This window comes from Bombyx mori, chromosome 24, assembly GCF_030269925.1.
Source record: "Bombyx mori chromosome 24, ASM3026992v2".
NCBI classification, from domain to species: domain Eukaryota; kingdom Metazoa; phylum Arthropoda; class Insecta; order Lepidoptera; family Bombycidae; genus Bombyx; species Bombyx mori.
The window spans coordinates 13,274,041-13,293,568 of record NC_085130.1 but is presented as its reverse complement, the minus strand read 5'-3'; the positions used below and the strand labels follow the sequence as shown (position 1 = coordinate 13,293,568).

The 19,528-nt window shown below is 39.0% G+C and overlaps 1 long non-coding RNA gene across 1 annotated transcript; it reads left to right on the top strand.

Annotated features, from left to right (window-relative positions):
• The first annotated feature begins 5,319 nt into the window (after positions 1-5,319).
• On the top strand, positions 5,320-16,426 carry LOC134201301 (uncharacterized). The gene is made up of 2 exons (XR_009976533.1): positions 5,320-15,256; positions 16,141-16,426. It is a non-coding gene; the product is annotated as an uncharacterized LOC134201301 (long non-coding RNA).
• Positions 16,427-19,528: the final 3,102 nt, after the last annotated feature.

The following is a 19,528-nucleotide window of genomic DNA, read 5'->3' as shown; positions in this document are numbered from 1 at the left end:
AAGCAAACATAAACAAACTTAGCCAATATAAAGTGGATTCGTTCGGAATCCGAAATTTTTTGTTTTGATATCCAAGACTATTTTATTCCTTCGATTTTAATGTTATATCACGTTCCTAAATATATTTCTTCATATGTACTTCACTTTATAGGACCTAGTTAATTATTGTTTAATTAAATAAACCGTAAATTTCAAAGTTTAAAATAAAATTACAACTTGGTTAAGTTTCGGAACGAATCATTAATTCCATATGATAATCATTTCATTCCACAAGGACCGTCCCTACTTACGTTAGGATGACGTCACTAACGTATTCGAATCCAGTTTACGATAGTTGGCAAAATGTTGTTCGTGCTGCGGAGTATCATCGTTGTCTTGAGGGATCGATACGTTAACGTAACGAATTCGATTTTCGTGCTTGGGCTACTTACTATACGAGCAATGCATATTTCTGTGCCAAACAATTAGGTCAGAACAATACTCAACAATCAGTGGAATATGAATGGCACGTGCATGATTCATCTGAACAAAATTTAATTCATTATATAACCCATGCAAACTGAGAACGATTCGGCATTGATTAGTTACATATAAAACAATTACAAATATTTCAATGAAGATTTGATTTTACCTTTTACTGTTTTTTTAAGTTTTTTTATAAATAAATAAACATTGTGTAATTGTATACTTAGATAATAATGCTTACATAATGTTAATATTTCAATGAAGATTTGATTTTTCCTTTTACTGCTTTTTTTAAGTTTTTTTATAAATAAATAAACATTGTGTAATTGTATACTTAGATAATAATACTTACATAATGTTATTATGTAAGTATGTATTTAAAGTTTAGCTTACCTCAATGTAACGGCAACTCGTTCTTTGGCTGATATGCTTTTTCTAAGATGAGTATCTAAATGATTTAATTTTCCTTGAACCTTTTAGAGAAGTAGATGAAATGTTTCTCTGATATTCGTAAAATTTTTCATCATAATTACAGTGACTTATTTATGGCGTGAACCCAACATCACGGATAAGGCCGTGAAATAGTATATTTTAAAGAAATTTTTTTGTAAGTAGCAGCTTAAGAGCTATTTTTGAAAGGGACATCTCGTCAACGTGCCGACAAGCAAATGTCAAAGGCACTTAGTACCACCACGAAAACCACCTCTCAGTGCGGTCACCGTGTATCTTAGCAAGTACCCAGATTATAAGCCACTAAGCTCTAGGCGCTAAGCAAGCCACCTGTCTGTGCGGACGTAGTCTTGAAAGTAAGTACAGACGCTCCGATTCGGTTGGTGCCAACCATCCGACCACGACCAAATCGGAAAGTGAAGAGAGCGGTCGGTCCGACATAATTATTATGAATATTGGTTGGACGTGGTCGGATGCGGCGACCGGCGATCCGACCAAACCAAATTCCTATCCGGTCCAACCAAATTGGAACGTTTGGAAGCTTTGTTCCGACCAAATCGGTTCAGTCGCATTCGCAACGCCGCCGTTGTAGGACGTCAACATGAACGCCGAGGGAGTTACGGTCACCGAACGTGACATAATAATAAAGTTACTTGAACTTTATAAAGACTTTCCCTGTTTGTGGGACTTAAGTCACAAAGATTACGCCAATAGAGATGCCAGAAATCAAGCATATTTGATTATGCTGGACGTTTTAAAACAAATTGACAGTGCGGCTACTTTAAAAACGTTGAAAAATAAGTTGGACAATATGCGTACATCCTATAAGAGGGAGCGAAAAAAGGTAAGCAAATTCAAGTCAAATAACCTGTTGTGTATATAAATAAATAATGTATCTCACATGTATTTAATGTGACTTATTTTTTTGCGATTCATAATGAATAATGACATGATTGCTAAAGGATTTCGCCTATTCCCTCGACCGGCTTCTACAGTCTAAATGACTAGAGAAATATGAAGTGATATACAGCTGCGCGATATCAAAACATGTCTTGATGTAGCAAGACTAGCAAGTATACAAGCGGTAAATCAAGACATGTTTTGACAATACTTAACAAGTAAAAAAAAATCATTATATATTCTAAGTACTTTATTGAAGAAATAAAACAACTATGGGTTTCAGTAAACAATAAATTTGGATATTTTACATATTTTAGGTGGAAGCTAGCAAGACTAGTGGCGCTGGAAACGATGAGGTACACACGCCATCACTATGGTACTACGAACACCTCTTCATTCTTGGACGAAAAAACCACGCCGACGACAGAGGTTATTGATAATATGTAGACGAATTCTTCCCAGTCAAATAATGATGAGATAAGCTTTAAATATTTAAAGTATTAATCATTCTTTCTTGAAAGTGTACCCAGCCCTGATTGTTAAAATATTCAGTGAATATTTGTCGAACAGAATCACCATCTGCAGTACGTTGCCTTTCTGTTCTGTTAAGGCCTACTGAATTGTCATTTAATCTCCAGTCTCCTGGCCGAAAAATACATGTTTCAGTATCCTCGGTATCAACACAATTTCTTGTTATATAGTTTGATGACTTTTTTCTTAAATAATTGTGCAGTGCGCATGAAGCCATTACAACTTTGGGTACATTATGAACATTAATTTGAATTGGTCTTTTTAATACTCTAAAACGTTCAGCTAAAATGCCAAATGCATTTTCTACAATTCTTCTTGCTCTGGAAAGTCTATAATTGAAAATTCTTTGATCGTGTGTCCAATTTCTTCTTGGATATGGTTTTGTAGGTGTTTGGTGGGTGTACCTACCCGCGCGGACTCACAAAAGGTCCTACCACCAGTAAAGTAAGTATATTGTGTAATTAAGTATATTAAAGTATTCTCTACTTGGTTTCATAAACATTTTAACATTAGGTTACATATCCCTAAAAAAGATAAATGTTTCTTGTACAGTTCTGCTAAAAGTTACGATTGTAAAACTAAATAAGAAATGAATATCATTATCAAACACCAAGAGGAAAGAGAAGAATCATATAAAAGATTCGTATTTCACCAGAAATTGAATAAAGTAGACAATGGAACAGTGCGTGCAAGCTTCAATCTTCAGAAAGTTTTGAACACCCCTCCCGGTGAAAGCATGCTTCTCTATTACACTCGAAAATGTTCAGTTTATAAACTCACAATTTACGAAAGCAATACACAACTTGTAATTTATAATACCTGGACAGAAGCCGATGATAAAAGGGGGCTAATGAAATAGCGGCATGTTTGCTAGCGTATTTAAAAAATGTCGACAAACGCGGATATGTGAAACAAGTGATACTGTACTGCGACTGTGTTGCGTTTGCTCTGTTTTAGACAAAATAAAAATAAAATAATTCTACTATGTTACGGTATGCATGAATGATTTGTGAGAATATCAACAATATTCAAATAAATTATTTAAATATAGAATTAAATTATTATTAATAATTCAAATAATTTAATATTATATATTATATAATATTAAATTATTTGAATTATATTTAACATAAACCTAAACAAAAGTCGCGACTTGTTGAGTTTATAGTGTGATTTTCATTATATGTATATATTATATTTATGTGATGTGATAATAATAAATTCACGTAAATAAATATATGCCTATTATATTAAGATATTCGCCATTTGTTTAAAGAAATATATAAACTCAGGTAGCTTTTTACTTATTTACAAGTAAACAATATTCACAATATCCAACATGCCGCGCATATACAGATCAGATCCAAGGGGCAAAATATGATGTAAACCTCATAGCCTAAGCAGTAGAAGCGTATAGATCTGGCAATAAATCCTTGTTAAGTAGGAAGGTCTTAAAATTTAAAAATAATTTGCCGTCCCCGACTTTGTTAGAAGCTTCCTTAAAAGGCACAAAGACCAAATATCCCAAAGAAACAGTCAAAATAATTAAAAATAATAAGGCAGCAGTCTTACTAATGTCGTAAAAAAAAATATTTTCAAGAATTAAAACTGTCATTAGAAAATTTTGAGGCACAGAATATAATAAACTATGATGAAACGAATTTAACCGATGACCCTGGCCGGGAAACATTCATAACAAAACGTGGTACTAAGTACCCAGAAAGGGTAGTCAACCATTCTAAGTCCTCCATATTGATAATGATATCAGCTACCGCAGAAAGGAGTGAGCTTGTCCACACGTCTAGGCAATAAAAAAAATAAAAAAATATTGGCGCCCTATATGGTTGGTATACAAGGCCCGAAATTTATACGATACGTGGTGCTAGAATGGACCAACGGGAATTAGATATAATAGGTCTCAAAGTGGATGGTTCGACGGCAATACTTAGTCTTACAACATTTATTACTTTTATAGTTTAATACATAAATATAAAACAATTTAAAGTATAAAAAGATTATTCGAAGTGGTCTCCATTGGCTGCAATACAGTTCTTTAAACGTTGAGGCCAGTTATCAATAGAAGCACGCACTCTTTCCATGGGAAAAAATTTCACTGCCAATCATACGGATTGTTTTAGGGACTCCAAATTATCATGGCCAAAAAGTCATCATGAAAGATCAAAGAGCGACTTAAAGGCTAAACTCTTAGCTGTCTGGGAGTCAATTACGCCTGAAGAGTGTGCAGCGTTGGTCGCAACCATGCCTCTTCGCAGTTAAAGCTGTCATTGAGAGCAAAGGCGACACAACTAAGTGGTAGATGAACTATTCTGCGTGAGTGACATGGGTAGACGAATACTTTTGCGTTATATTTTTTAAAATATTAAAAATATATATATATATGTTAAAGTCATGAAAGAATTTCAGTTATCTTAAAATAAACTTTTAAATGTTCCTCATATTGTGGTTTACTTTTTATTAAAAGTTCTTGAGCATTTTACCTATATTTACTTTCTATATTTTACGCTTTGCACTACTTTCCATACTAGACGAACTATTTTGCATCGAGGCTTGTAATAGACATTTAGTACATAATCACGTTAAACCATGTTCAATATAAACGCATTAACTAAGGGTGAGACCGATATATTAATATTCATTACGATATTCGTAATACAGCTTGTATTCGTGTATCGGTAATCCGTCGAATTCTGATATGCTAATATTCCGTATTTACTTATTCATAATATTAGCCAACTCACATCGGTCGGGTTGTATCTATCCACAGCACACTGTTACTTCCAGCGAAGTATCTATCACACAAAAATATACTGGCATACGTCGTACGTGTCTCGCGGATATCTGTTTATCACACTCATAACAATAATAATAATAATAATAATAATAATAATTCCTTACTACACGCTGCATTCACTTGGTTTAGGCCCGTGGATGTGGTTCGGACTAGCCGGGGTGCTAAGAAAAGATTACCTTTCTGAACATAATAATAATGTTTTTATTTCAAGTATCCATGACTCATATAAATTGTTAATAAGTAGAAATATAATATAAATATAAATATAAAGTTAACAATACTGCATGCGCTAAGAGTAAGTGAGATAAACTACATGTTTATATACTGAGCAATGAAAATAAGTACATATCGTTATGAGTTTAAGGACTATTTTGTATTGCATTTTTTACATGTCAAAGATGCTAGTGGGAATTTTTAAATGCATTACTTTTTAATGTTTGAAACTTCATTTCTTGATTCAACTAAAGATTCTTCTCAAAATAAAATAGCGCATTTTTACATTATTGGAATAAAACCGGTGAGCTTTATCTTCATTATTTTAATTATTTTATTTTCTGTTTCCTTCGAATTAGTTGGTTTTAAAACGATGATTTGAAAAACGGAAGTAGTTGACATTGTTTACCAATTTAATAAATTAAAATATTTTTATACAATTGAAACGAAATACTGCTAGAACTAAACTAAGTGTTTTTACGTAATAAATTATGACGACAATATATTTTTGCGGTGGTATTTATTTATCTTCTCAGAACTTCGCAAATATTATATAAATAAAAGTTTGATTTTTGAATTGAAATTACTTTACAAAAGGTACATGGATTATAATTTAAATCATTTTGAATAGTCAAAGATCATAGGGACCACCGACAAGCTTTTTTCATCTATTAGGTCTGACTTGAGTACTTACAGTGTAGTTCTTGTGACTTGTGTTATTATTACGTGTTTTGTTTCTAAGAAATTATTAGAAAAGACCCTACACTAATCTAAATCCTATTGTTTTCTTTCCTGATTTTAATAGCCATTGAAGACAAATGTGGATACCTATTCAAATTGTTTACAATACAGCTTAGCCGGTCGTTCTAACAGATCTAATTCTCCGAAATATTAGTTAAATGTGGTCGTTATATGAGGTATGTCGTTATTAGCAATGTCGTATAAAGCAATGTTTTTAATAAGGCGGTCATATAGCATTCAGCCGGGATCTTTGCTCTAGGTTATTATAACCGGTATGTTGTTCTAAACGATGTCGCAGTAAACGGTTTTGACTGCAGTTTATTGTTATTTTAGTGTCTACATTATGATGCACCGCAAACGAGCATTGTGGTCTGAAAATGACTTGGTTTTGGCTGTCCAAGCAGTAAGAAGAGGAATGCTGAGCACATATAAAGCTGCTGAGAGGTATAAAGTTCCCAGGAGAACCATTAGAAACCATTTCCAGACCGGAAGCTTGAAAATAACACTAGGTCAAAAATCTATTCTCAGTGACGACCAGGAAGCTTGTTAGCAGAACTATGAGGTTTGCTGAAGTAGGTTTGCTTGTGACACCACGAATTCTCCGACGGCTGGTCTATAAATTTTGTGAGCTTAATAAGGTGAAGCATAACTTTAATCAACATGCTGGAGTAGCTGTTGGAGTAAAATATTGGTTTAAAGCATTTATAAAAAGACATCCGGAAATATCTAGAAGAAAAGCTCAGGTTATTAACCCAGCCAGGGTACAAAAGCTTAACAAATTTATCGTTAATGATCACTTCAACAAACTGAAATTTGTGTAAATGCACTTGGTACTGCTATACCACCAATGATTCATATGTAAAGGTAAACGATTGAAGCCAGAATTATATGACAATTTGCCACCGGGTTCTTTACTAAAAAAATCTGGAAAGGGTTATATGACTAATGAACTTTTTAAACAATTTCTGAAGCACCTAGCCAGATATAAAAGTGCAGGAAAGTTCCTTTTAATATTTGACGAGCAGCAGCTTGTCACTTAGACTTAACCATCGTTGAAATCGCAGATTCACTCGACATATCATTATATTGTTTACCTTCGAATACCACTCACGAACTGCAACCCCTAGATAAAGCTGTCTATCGATCATTTGGACACCACTGGTGTAACACCAGAAAATTTCCTTTCAATTAATTTAAACAATTTTTTTTAATTAACGCCATCTAGCCTTTGTACGTGGCGCAGTGTGGAGAATCCGATTTTTAAGGTTCGCTCACTCGACACTGCAAGTCGTGACTGGGCGTTTTGTATGTTGTTCGACGACAAAATTTGCACATCACTGGCATGCAAAATCTTCGAGAAACGACACATTATTAATATTAAAGGACAAGTTCACTTTGTCCAATTCTCATTCGTGTAACATCTCTCGAGCTGCGAGTTGATTTTGTTCATTGACATTTACCAAAGTCAGTTTCATTAATCCTTGGTGACGTGTGTTAAACTAGGGTAAGTTTATTTGAATTATTCTCCACACTGTGTTCACAATCTTTAATTAAATAAATTTTATAAATTTTAAACGGTATGTCTTGATACGTAGGTCCTTATAACTGGTACAAAATATGTACTCCAGTTAGGGTGCGGAGCGTGACCTTCTGATCACCTTCGGAATCCCATAGCACCTTTCTATATGGACGCTGCCAGAAGCGGGGAGCTCTAGTAAGTCGGTCCAAGGAAGGCTGCTTGACTTCGGTAGACATAGAACACACCCGCATTCCCAGCCTCGCTCGCAGACAGCAACCCCGGGTGCTGGGAAGTGATCCCGGTGAAGCGTATTGCTTCTTTTATTAGTATTAAAACTTTCTCGAGTGTTCGGTGTATCTACCGACACACCATCTTTATTAATTGCAATATTGTAACTGTTTTAACCTCTCACTAGTATTATCTACTCGTATTATTGTAAATTTTTGTAACTTATTTTATACTTGTAAATTTGGGTCAAATAAACACAATCTTGTTAATTTTAATTGTTTTTTTTATTGGTGTAAGTCTCCCAGAGCGGTAAGTGGTGGCGCCCTGAGATCCTCCTCACCGAGTCTCCTGTTCACCGGTTGTCTACCGGTGGCGACGTGTCTAGAAGTGGTGCGACTCGGCCCCGTGTCTCTCGACCACCTTTTGGGGAGTGACGCGACTGGGCCTCATGTAACATCGGCATACCCAGGGGCACCCTCAGACACAGACACAGACACGTTATACTGGGATGCAGAAATTTTATCATTTATAAAACAAAACCCAGACAAAAAGTTCACTAAGGCACGGTTTAATGTTATTCTTTCCAATGTCTGGTCCAAATGCATCACTCATAATAATATTACAAGCGGCATTAAAACCCTGGTTTATATCCATTGAATCCACAGGCTATTCTAAAAACAGCTTTTGTTCCATCTTTATTGATAGAAGTTCCAGGTCTTGTAGTTGCCACAGTTGATAAAGAAAATTCGCAACCTCGCATCTCTCCCAAACCAATGATCCCAAGAAGAAAGAATTGATAGAACCGTAAACAGACGATAAAAGTGGCAATTTTTTTAAATATTTTATAGTAATTGATCTGTAGGTTTAATTGGTATTACAATTTGTTGATTAGTATACATAGTTTTTATTTTATTTCAAATCTCCCTTCGTATGTCGTATTGTTACATATGCCCCTCAATAATAACATAATATAAATAATAATGCCGACTAAGGCATTCTTGAATGCATTGTCTCTATATAAAGACGATATATTGCTAAAACACGACAGAACAGATTTGGCTTGAGTAGCGGAAACACACATCATTTGTACTACTTCTTTAATAAAATAAACTCAGTGCCAGTCATCATGTCCTTTTTTAAAAAGAGCTCCTGGACCCACCCCGTAACAGTGGTGTCAGAAGTGGGATAGTTAGTACGTTACACTGGCTATCCGGATTGTCTTGAGCTCTTGATTCCACGTTGCGCTCATTGCCGCTGCTGTCATCATCAATATCGTCAAGAAAGAAAACTTGCAAAAATCTATAATATCATCTTCAACATCTTCAAAATATCTTCAACATCATCTTTAACATCGTCAAGAAAGAAAACTTACAAAAATCTGCCACATCATACCCGCTCGTGCCGGACGAGTGTCCGCACGGAGTTGTGAGTCCGCACGGGTAGGTACCACCGCCCCGCCTATTTCTGCCGTGAAGCAATAATGCGTTTCGGTTTGAAGGGTGGGGCAGCCGTTGTAACTATACTGAGATCTTAGGACTTATATCTCAAGGCGTGTGGCGCATTTACGCTGTAGATGTCTATGGGCTCCAGTAACCACTTAACACTAGGTGGGCTGTGAGCTCGTCCACACATCTAAGCAATAAAAAATAAAAAAAAGTACCCGTGAAAATTCAAGCCGCTGATTCGTCCCCACTGCACCAGTTCCTGCTGACTCGTTCCTGCTAAGCCGGTTCCTGCCGTTTGCGACAGTAAGACTTCCAGTATAAGCCTGCCAAACGCTTTGCTTTTTTTTTTTTTTTTATTGCCCTTGTAGGCAGACGAGCATACGGCCCACCTGATGGTGAGTGGTTACCGTCGCCCATGGACTTCAGCAATGCCAGGGGCAGAGCCAAGCCGCTGCCTGCCGTCCCATCATCCGTGCGTTCTCTGATGAAGTTAACAGCTCTCATATTCTTGCGGTGAGTGAATCAATCGTCTCGTATAACTACTACATTTTATAGTTGATCTTCTTTGTGCTAGTGTCTGTTTGTTTTGTTACTGTCAAAAGCCAATACTAATACTCGTAATATCATAATGTCTACTAAAAGTGAAATAGTCTTGTGCGAACAATACCCTATTCAAGTACTTTGTAATTTTATCAATCCATATAATGGAAGTCGGGAAACCCTTACGGCCTTCTTGGCTAACTGTCAGAATGCCTTAGATCTCGCATCAGACAGTCAAAAAAGACTTACTGAAATTTATAATTTCATAGCTAAAAGGAAAAGCCAGAATAGCATGCTCAAATAAAATATTCGATAACTTCGAATCGTTGAGAGAATTTTTTCGTCAAAATTTTGGAGAAACTAAACACTACAGTCATCTATCTATTTTTCGATTTGCAATCATGTAAACAACGTGCTGATGAATCTGTGTCTGGATTTTCTTTACGAATCGATACCTGCCTAACCGAGATGCAGACCGAAATCCAATACATAATTCTAATACATCAAAAAAAGACCTATCAGGTCGTAGTGCCATAACAGAAGACCTTTTTTTTTTTTCGGGTAGAGGGCCGAACCTCCTACGAGGTCCCCGCGCAAAAGGGGCGCGCGGGGTATGTGAGACTCAACGATCTGCATGGTGTTGTGAGCAGAGCGCGGGCCCAAGGGTTTTAGGGCCCACCCACTAAACCCTCTCTCGCTCCGCCGCCTCCTTCTGCGAGATGGTGGACTCGCAGAAGTCGAGCATCACCTTCCAGGACGCGTCGCTGCCGAGCATCGTAGCCACGACGCGCGGCAGCGAGAGGTCCTCTCCCTATGACAGCGACGAGGGCGGCGAGTTGCTCGTCGAATCCAGAGCAACGCGCCAGTGTGTGTTCCGCTGTGTCATCCTCGTCGCGGTTCGCGCTGTGGTCGCCGTCGGTTCCCTTCCGGCTATTTTGAAAAGGTACCGGCCAAAACACCCATGGCCGGTCAACATCTGCGTCAGCCGGAAGGTGAGGCATCCGCGGTCGCGGCCCACCCAGTCCGCGAGAACCGGGCGGACCGCCTCGACGGTACGGATGCCGGCCGACGGGTCCGCCAAGCGGCGAGACCACGCCTCCAGCACGGACCGTCGAGATTGGAGCCTCCGCGCTCGAATTACTCCTTCGCCAGGGCGCCCTTCCCCCCTAGAGCGGAGGTCGCGACGCCACCTGTAATCGGCAGCGAGCGCCTCCGCCTCCAGGTCCCAGGGTGGCGCCCCGGCGAGCAAGCACGCCGCCTCGAAGGAGACGGTGCGGTATCCTCGGATCGCCCTGACCACGATCGCGCGCTGCGCCGCGACGTTCTGGCGGGTCAGGGCCTGGCACTATACCGGAGCACCTTATAGTGCCATCGACCGCACCACCCCCATGTATAGGCGGTAATTTAGGTGGACAAAGTGTTAGTTGCAATAAACATATATATTAAAACAATTACTTAGTATTAGAAAACAAAAAAAAATCTATGGCAAATAACATTTATTTCTTTTACAGTGTGTTAGTTTAATACATAAATATAAAACAATTTAAAGTATAAAAAGCTTATTCGAAGTGGTCTCCATTGGCTGCAATACAGTCCTTTAAACGTTGAGGCCAGTTATCAATAGAAGCACGCACCCTTTCCATGGGAAAAATTTTCACTGCCAATTGTACGGATTGTTTTAGAGACTCCAAATTATTATGGCGTTTAGAGCAAGCCGTACTCTCTAAAACTGACCATAAATCATAATCCAGCGGATTAAGATCGGGACTAGACGACGGCCAATCTTCAGCTCTGATGAAGTCCGAAACGTTCGTTTCCAAGCAAGACTGCGTAGACCTGGCGCCGAGTCTTGCTGGAAGGACCATTCTTGATTATTGAACATGGTGTTGTTAAAGAGCTTCACTACCTTCTCAAGAATGGTATCTTGATACACTTGTGCCGATGTTTTGTTATCTTTTTCACAAAAGTATGGCTCAGTCAGTCCTTCATAGCTAATCCCCACCAAACCATCACTGAAGTCGGATAGCGCCCACGTTGCACTCTGTCGATTAATTGGGAAGCTTCCTTAGAGCTTTGAGCATAAATACGGTCATTTTGTTTGTTAAAATGTTTCTCAATTGTAAAAATTTTCTCATCCGTATACAAAATTTTTCTATGACCGCTCTTTGCGTACCGCTTCAGTAGTTGTTTCTATTTTACTACCCTATTCTCTTTTAAATTATCAGTTAAGAAATGACCAGCACGTCTCTTATGGGCTGCAAGTCCTATGTCATCTTTTAAAATACGCGACATGGATAGGTGCTATCTTCATCTCCCGAGATAAAATCTTTTGCTTTCGGACAGGATTTCTTTGAATTCTTTCCCTTACTGCTTTGACCACCTTTTTCGTACGAACACTACGTGGACGGCTAGATCTTTTTCTGTCACAAACAGAGGAGGTCTCATTGCACCCATTAATAGCCCGGTACACAAACATTTTACTAATACCAAGTGTATGGAGAGTTTTAAAAATTGCATTTGGCTCCATACCTACTTTGTGTAATGCAATCACAGCGATTCGGTTCTCTTTATCACCCCACTCCATTTTAATATCGCAAAATATTGTACAATGTATTGGCGCCAATATGAGAAAACTCAATGAGCAATCATATAAAAATGACAGATTCCAAATTCAAATGTAATATATTGTTTATTTTTAATTGTAACAATATTTATGGCCAGACTAAGTATATGGTTACTATATACGGGACGAATTGCCTACTTTGAAAAAACTTGCCGCGTCTCTCAAAGACACCGGCTTGGAAAGGAAGCTTGCCGTCTCTAACGAAGATATTGACAAATATTGGTTATTGCTATAAAAAAAGTGCCAAAGTAAAATTATGATGATACTGCACAATCAACCACCAAAGTACCCGACGGCATAGGTTAAAGTAATCATCACTCTGAATTGTGGGACGTCATCTGGTTTTGTGCCATTACCTATTGGCATCCAAATAAACCAAAACTACTAAACTAAATACCACGACGTAATGAATTTTAAGAAATTTAAGGGGTGCTTTTTAAAATTATTAGACAATTTGAAGGAGCCACATTGTATTATTATGGATAACGCTCCACATCACTCGGCCTAACAGCACAAACTAATTTCGCCAAGTAGAAAATCAGAAATCATTGCATTGAAGTGTGTATACTTATATATTATAGCATAGCATAGCATAGTATTAGCATAGCATTTAGTATATAACATAATTAATAGGTGTGTAGTCTCGCATGTCACCCTAATAAGGCGGACCACCCAGAAACATAAGACTTCTTCATAATTGTAAACTAGGATTAAGATGGTTATTAAACATGGAATACACGCAAGAAGACGTTTTCCTTTAACGCCTCCCAAAGTACAACATTACATGGCGACCATGCCAAACGGTTAATTTTGTCAGTTCAAATTAAAATTAAAAGCAGTGAATAAAATGTGTCAGTCATCTCAGTCAAAAGAAAAATATAATAATCGGGCAAAACGCAGCTGGGGCCAGTTCCAGAATTAATCTAGAAGATTTGCATATACAAGTTGGAATTTTCAACATTCTTCTCGGGTTCGTTCTGTTAATTTTATTTTTGGGCATGCTATACGGAGGTTATGTCCTATACAAGCGATGCCATAGAACACCGACGTGAAGTTGGCGCTGTTTGCCGACGACAGCGCCTACTTCGCGTCATCCAACTTCCCCTCTGCGGCCATTTCGAGGATGCAGAGGTTATTGGACTTACTGCCCCAGTGGCTGGACCGATGGAGGGTCGCGGTCAACGTGGGGAAGACTGCGGCTATTCTCTTCGGTCCGGTCCGCACAACAGTCGTCCCGGGACAGCTCAGTCTCCGTGTCGCTAATGTCGAGTTTAGATCCAGCGTCCGGTACTTGGGAGTCGATATCGACCGGAGTTTGAGGATGACCGTCACGCCATGTCGGAGTTGGCGGCCGCTCGCTATGCAAGATTCCTCCTCCGGCCGGTGTTGGCCTCCAGGTTGCCGGTCATGACTAAGCTCGGCATTTAGAAGACGTATGTCCGTTCCCATATCACGTACGCAGCTGCGGCCTGGTATCACCTCATCCCGCAAGGTATGCGGGAGAGGTTACATCCCGGGACAGCTCAGTCTCCGTGTCGCTAATGTCGAGTTTAGATCCAGCGTCCGGTACTTGGGAGTCGATATCGACCGGAGTTTGAGGATGACCGTCACGCCATGTCGGAGTTGGCGGCCGCTCGCTATGCAAGATTCCTCCTCCGGCCGGTGTTGGCCTCCAGGTTGCCGGTCATGACTAAGCTCGGCATTTAGAAGACGTATGTCCGTTCCCATATCACGTACGCAGCTGCGGCCTGGTATCACCTCATCCCGCAAGGTATGCGGGAGAGGTTACAGGTCCAGCAAAATCTGGCTCTTCGCACGATAGTAGGAGCAAGGCGTTACGTCAGAAATGCCGTAATCGCCCGGGATCTGGATGTGGAGTCGCTCGGAGTTCATCCGGAGGCTAGCTCGTAATCTTTACGAGCGGGCTGACGGTGGACCCCACGAGCATCTCCACAATTTAGCTCCCTTGCACGCCAGACCACCTGATGGTCGGGCGCTACCAAGGGAGCTACTGGAACCCCCTTCTATGGTAAGATAGTCGGCTTAACCGGAGTGATATGGGAGTGCTCATAATGAGTGCCCCCATGGGACTGAGCTGTCCACACTCGTCACTTCCCCCCCACACTGTTGGGGTGCCCCCCTATGGGGACCCATTTTCCACCCCCGAGGGTGGACCACTCCCCCGTTTGGGGAGTGTTTTAAGTCGGCCCCTCCCCGTGACGGACTTCCCCTTCTGGGGAGCCCGGAGCAGGTGAGCGCCTTACTAGTGCCGCGGCTCCCCCTCTGGTTTGTAGAGGTGGGGCCGGTGGCGGGCCCCACGATTGCTGACTGTTGTCCCTGTTTGTAAATAGTAGTTTAGTTAGTATTAGTTTAGTTGTAGTTAGTTTTAGTTAATCTTAAGGGAAAAAAATAATAGAATAGGACACTGAGGACAGCAGCCGGCGCCGGGGTGACACCGCCGCGGGCATCAAGCCGTCACCAGACAGCCCATCGTATTATGTATATGTATATATCATTTTGTCGATGTAGTGCAGCCGTGCGCGCTGCGAACAGCGTACCTCCCCTATTACTCCCTGCATTATCTTCACCCCTGCCCTGAGCGTCTGCCTGGGCAATGGGGTTTGCCCCGAGGCCCGTTCCGTGCCCCCGTCAGGGGGTACGACGACCCCTCTTGCTTGCCATAGAACATGGATTCACTAGGAAGTGAACTCTCTGGCGTTGCAGCGGGCTACGAGTATAATACGATGAGCTCAAAAATCATCCGACGAGAGAGGTGAATAAAAACTAAAGTGAGTTGATGAAACATTTACGTAAGTGTTTAAATAATATACTAAAGTGATTTAAAGAGATTAGAATATAAATTTTAGAAAATAAATGTTCAATGAATAATATTATTATAGAAAAACGTTAATAATTGATATTAATGTATATTATATAACTATAATTAAAGTGCGCTAGAATCGGTCATCAATCAAGAAAAAGGAATAGAGGTCAATGAAACTATGCTCAAGAATGAATTATTAAGAATCGTTGGTCTGCACAAACGCGTGATGTTTTTTTTTTATTGCTTAGATGGGTGGAAGAGCCTACCTAGTGTTAAGTGGTTATCGGAGCCCATAGACATCTACAACGTAAATGCGCCACCCATCTTGAGATATAAGCTCTAAGGTCTCAGTATAGTTACAACGGCTGCCCCACCCTTCAAGCCGAAACGCATTACTGCTTTACGGCACTTCAGTCCAGTAAGCCAGCTAAGCAGCACCGCCCGACCCTCCAGAGCCAACCTAACTACGACGGCGAATGCTTGCGCACGCGCATCTATCAATTTCCATCCAATTTGAAATTATAAAAACCATTGTAAAAGTAATTAAAGTTGTGAGCCGGATTTACTGTCTATATTTGTTTCGGCGCAACACCTAGTACTCCAACGTATGTCGTAGATGATATAGCCCACGAAAAGGTTCATACCGTCAAACACTACCCCCGTACCGCTGCCAGTATATTCCGATCGAGCTTATCTGGGTCCAAGTCAAAGCTTTGTGTGCATGTGTTATATTATAGTTATAATATTGTTATTATAGTTATAATATGCTTCAGTTTCAATTAGACAGGTACTTTAAGTATTAACTATTATTATATAATTAACCTTAGTAAAAATATGTTTTCTTCTAAGGTTACGCTGCCAGACACAACACAACACCGCCTTTCACGGAAAATAAAATGTTGCAGTTATATAATATAAAAAGTGTGGTCGATAATGTATTTGCAGAAGACTCGAAGAAGGTGGTAACGAAATGCAGAAAACAAATTGAAGAAGATTGGGAGCAGGACGTCCTATTTGATAATATTTGCGAACAAGACTTTATCATAAATTTACAAGATTTTTCTAGCGATTTAGAAACTGATTCAGAGGATTTGGTGTGTACTCCTTTATGAAAATAAATGTATTTTATACTAAATTATTTGATTAATTTAGTAACGTTTGTAATTAAATTAAATCCAATAAGAAACGTCGATAATTATTATCGATTTATTTTGGTATCCGGGCAACCCTAGGAATGTCAGTTTGACATATCGCATGCCTAATGGAACACTGACCCATTCGTAGATAGGTCCGAATTGAGTCACGTGCAGATACAGGCTTTTTTTAGCGTCATCTACCGTCTAGTGTTTGAATTACGTTGAGTTTAGCATTGTTCCCGCCCCAATGAAATATGCGTCTCTTTGACTCTTGCGGGATCTTCCGTTGTGTTTTCATCGAATAGCGACATAAGTCAGTTTGTGTCCGACATCTGTGTAGTGACTTACACACAGGATTGCGTAGCTGCACGTGTGAGTGTGAGCAGCGTGAGATGCGCCATCGCAGCCAGTGATGCCAACTTAGCCCTTTTGGAGCTAGATCTAGCCCTCTTTTCATTCTGTTTAGCCTCCATAATAATTATTTAGGCTCTAGCTCTAAGTTTAGCCCTTAATTACCATATCTCAATAAACATAATCATAGACACGTCTAAGAAGGAAACGAAATGAAATTTTAACAGAAAAACCTAGCAAAAACCAAACGCGCTTACTTTCATTCTATGCGAGGATTCCCCGTATCTACTATATCGTTCCTGCCTCCTGTTATACATCTATTTCATTCAGTACTTTGATTAATTCTATTTGGAGTTTAGATTGTGTTATGTTATATTATGTGAATTTATGTGAAAGTAAATTTTTATGTTAGTGACAATGGACGTTCCAACAAAAAAGAAAACTAAGTACGCCCAACATTATAGAGCAGAATGGGAGAAAGAGCCATCATTTAAAAAAAAGGTTAAAACCAGTTATTGGAAACGATACAAAAGCAATGTGCATTTATTACAAAATAGAATTCACAGCAAAATCATATAAATTAAAATGACATTCAGAGTCGAAAAAGCATATTGAAAAATTAAAGCCCTTTTCATTGGGCCCGAGAACGATTTCTGTGGAAAAACTAGAAAGCAACGGCGATGTAGTACATAATGCAGAAGCACTGCTTTTTCTCTTCATTACAGAACATGCAGCTGTTTCGCAAGTTGATCATCTTAGTGAAATGTGTGCAAAAGCTTGTCCAGACTCCAAGGTTGCGTGCGGTTTGCAACTGAATGGCACCAAATGTGGTGAAATAATAAGAAATGTGTTAGGACCCCATTTCAAAACTACGTTGAGAGAGGATATTGGTGATACCAGCTATAGTCTCGAAATCGACGGGTCAACAGATATCTCGTTCAAAAATGTTTGGGTATCGTTATTAGACTTTATAATATATAGATCATTACTTTAGAACTTCCATTAATAAAAAAATGACAACTTTTCTGGCAATTCGGAGTTAGAAATTGCTGATGCGAGAGGTATTGCCAGTGCAATACTGAAAACACTTGAAGACATGACTTCAGAATATGATAGGGCTGGGAACCGACAATGCTAGTGTCATGGTAGGCATAAATAATGGAGTTTACCAAATATTAAAAGAAGAATATGGTTTACACCATTTCATTTTGGTAAGATGCGTGTGTCATTCTCTGCAATTAGCAGTCAGCCACGCTTCTGAGGAAATGATACCGCGCAGTATAGAGTTTCTGTTAAGAGAAACTTATAATTGGTTTTGTTTATCACCTTCACGTCGACAAGAGAATGCAAACATATATGCAACAATAAATTGCGCTAAGCAGCCATGAAAAATACTGAAGAGGTGTGCTACTAAAGAAGACTATCGCCGACCACATCGCACGCATTGTACACGCGCACACGCCGCTTGTTTTTTCATCTCAAGCCTATACTATCACTTAACTGCGAGATTGTGTCTGAAGTGGAGAACTCTCTGAGGCCAGTCTCCGAGTGGGGTGAATTGAATTTGGTTCAATTCAACCCGTTGAAGACACAAGTTTTGTGTGTTCACTGCGAAGAAGGACCCAAATTCCAAGGGGTATCCTTGCAACCTTCAGAGTGTATCGGAATACTTGGGGTCGACTTTCGAGCGATGTCTAAGCACAAAAATTCCGTATAAGTAAATCTGTGTTACACAGACTATCACAAAAGCCATGAAGGCCACATGGTGCACCTAAAAGTCTTGAAACAAGAAACTGCAGAATATATAATACAATATATCAATATCTGTTCGGAGTGGGGATATCCACTTGAAACATATGATCTTAGATTATTAATCAAGGGGTATCTCGATAGAATTGGCATCAAAGTGAAAAGGTTTAAGAATAATATGCCAAAGTCCTGACTTCATAGAAAGTTTCTTGTACCTAGGCTTACAATACCTCGCAAAAAGCGATATCCGAGTAATAAAATTAACGTAACAGTTTTACTATTTGCATCGTACGCAATATAATAAGTATTTTTATGTTGTCAAAAAGGAAGTAAAGACATTAAAAAATTTTTAGCCACTGCTAAGTTAGAATTTTAGAATTAAAGTTTTAGGGGTAAAACGAGACATTAAGAAAATTAATTATAAACAAACTAGGCTACAAGTTTCAAAATGCCGTTAAGTCGCGAGTTTTTATTTGAGAAACCAGAAATTGCAGCTTGGAGAACTCGCTATTTACGTCGTTAAAAGAAAAGTGAGGGGCTTCGAATCAATAAAAAAACCCGTCATATACAAAGACGAAACGTGGATACATTCACATTATACAGTTAATTAGTGCTGGCAAAATGAGTCTGATGCTGGCATCAATAAGAACGAAAACCCGGGCCAACGGTGGATAGTTCATGGTGGCGGCGAAAATCGTTTTGTCAAAGGTGCAAATTTGGTATATAAATGCAAATCTAAAAAAGGAGACTACCATGATGAAATGGACTCAAATAATTTTATAAAATGGTTACAAGAAAAATTATTGCCGAATATACCAAATAAGTCCATAATTGTAATGGATAACGCTCCTTATCACAGTAAAGATAGCAACAAAGTACCAACAACAGCAGCCAGAAAAGAGGACATACAGAAATGGTTAGCTGAAAATAAAATACCTTTTCAAGAAAAAATGACCAAACCGGAATTATATTATTTATTGAAAATACATAAACTTGCTAAT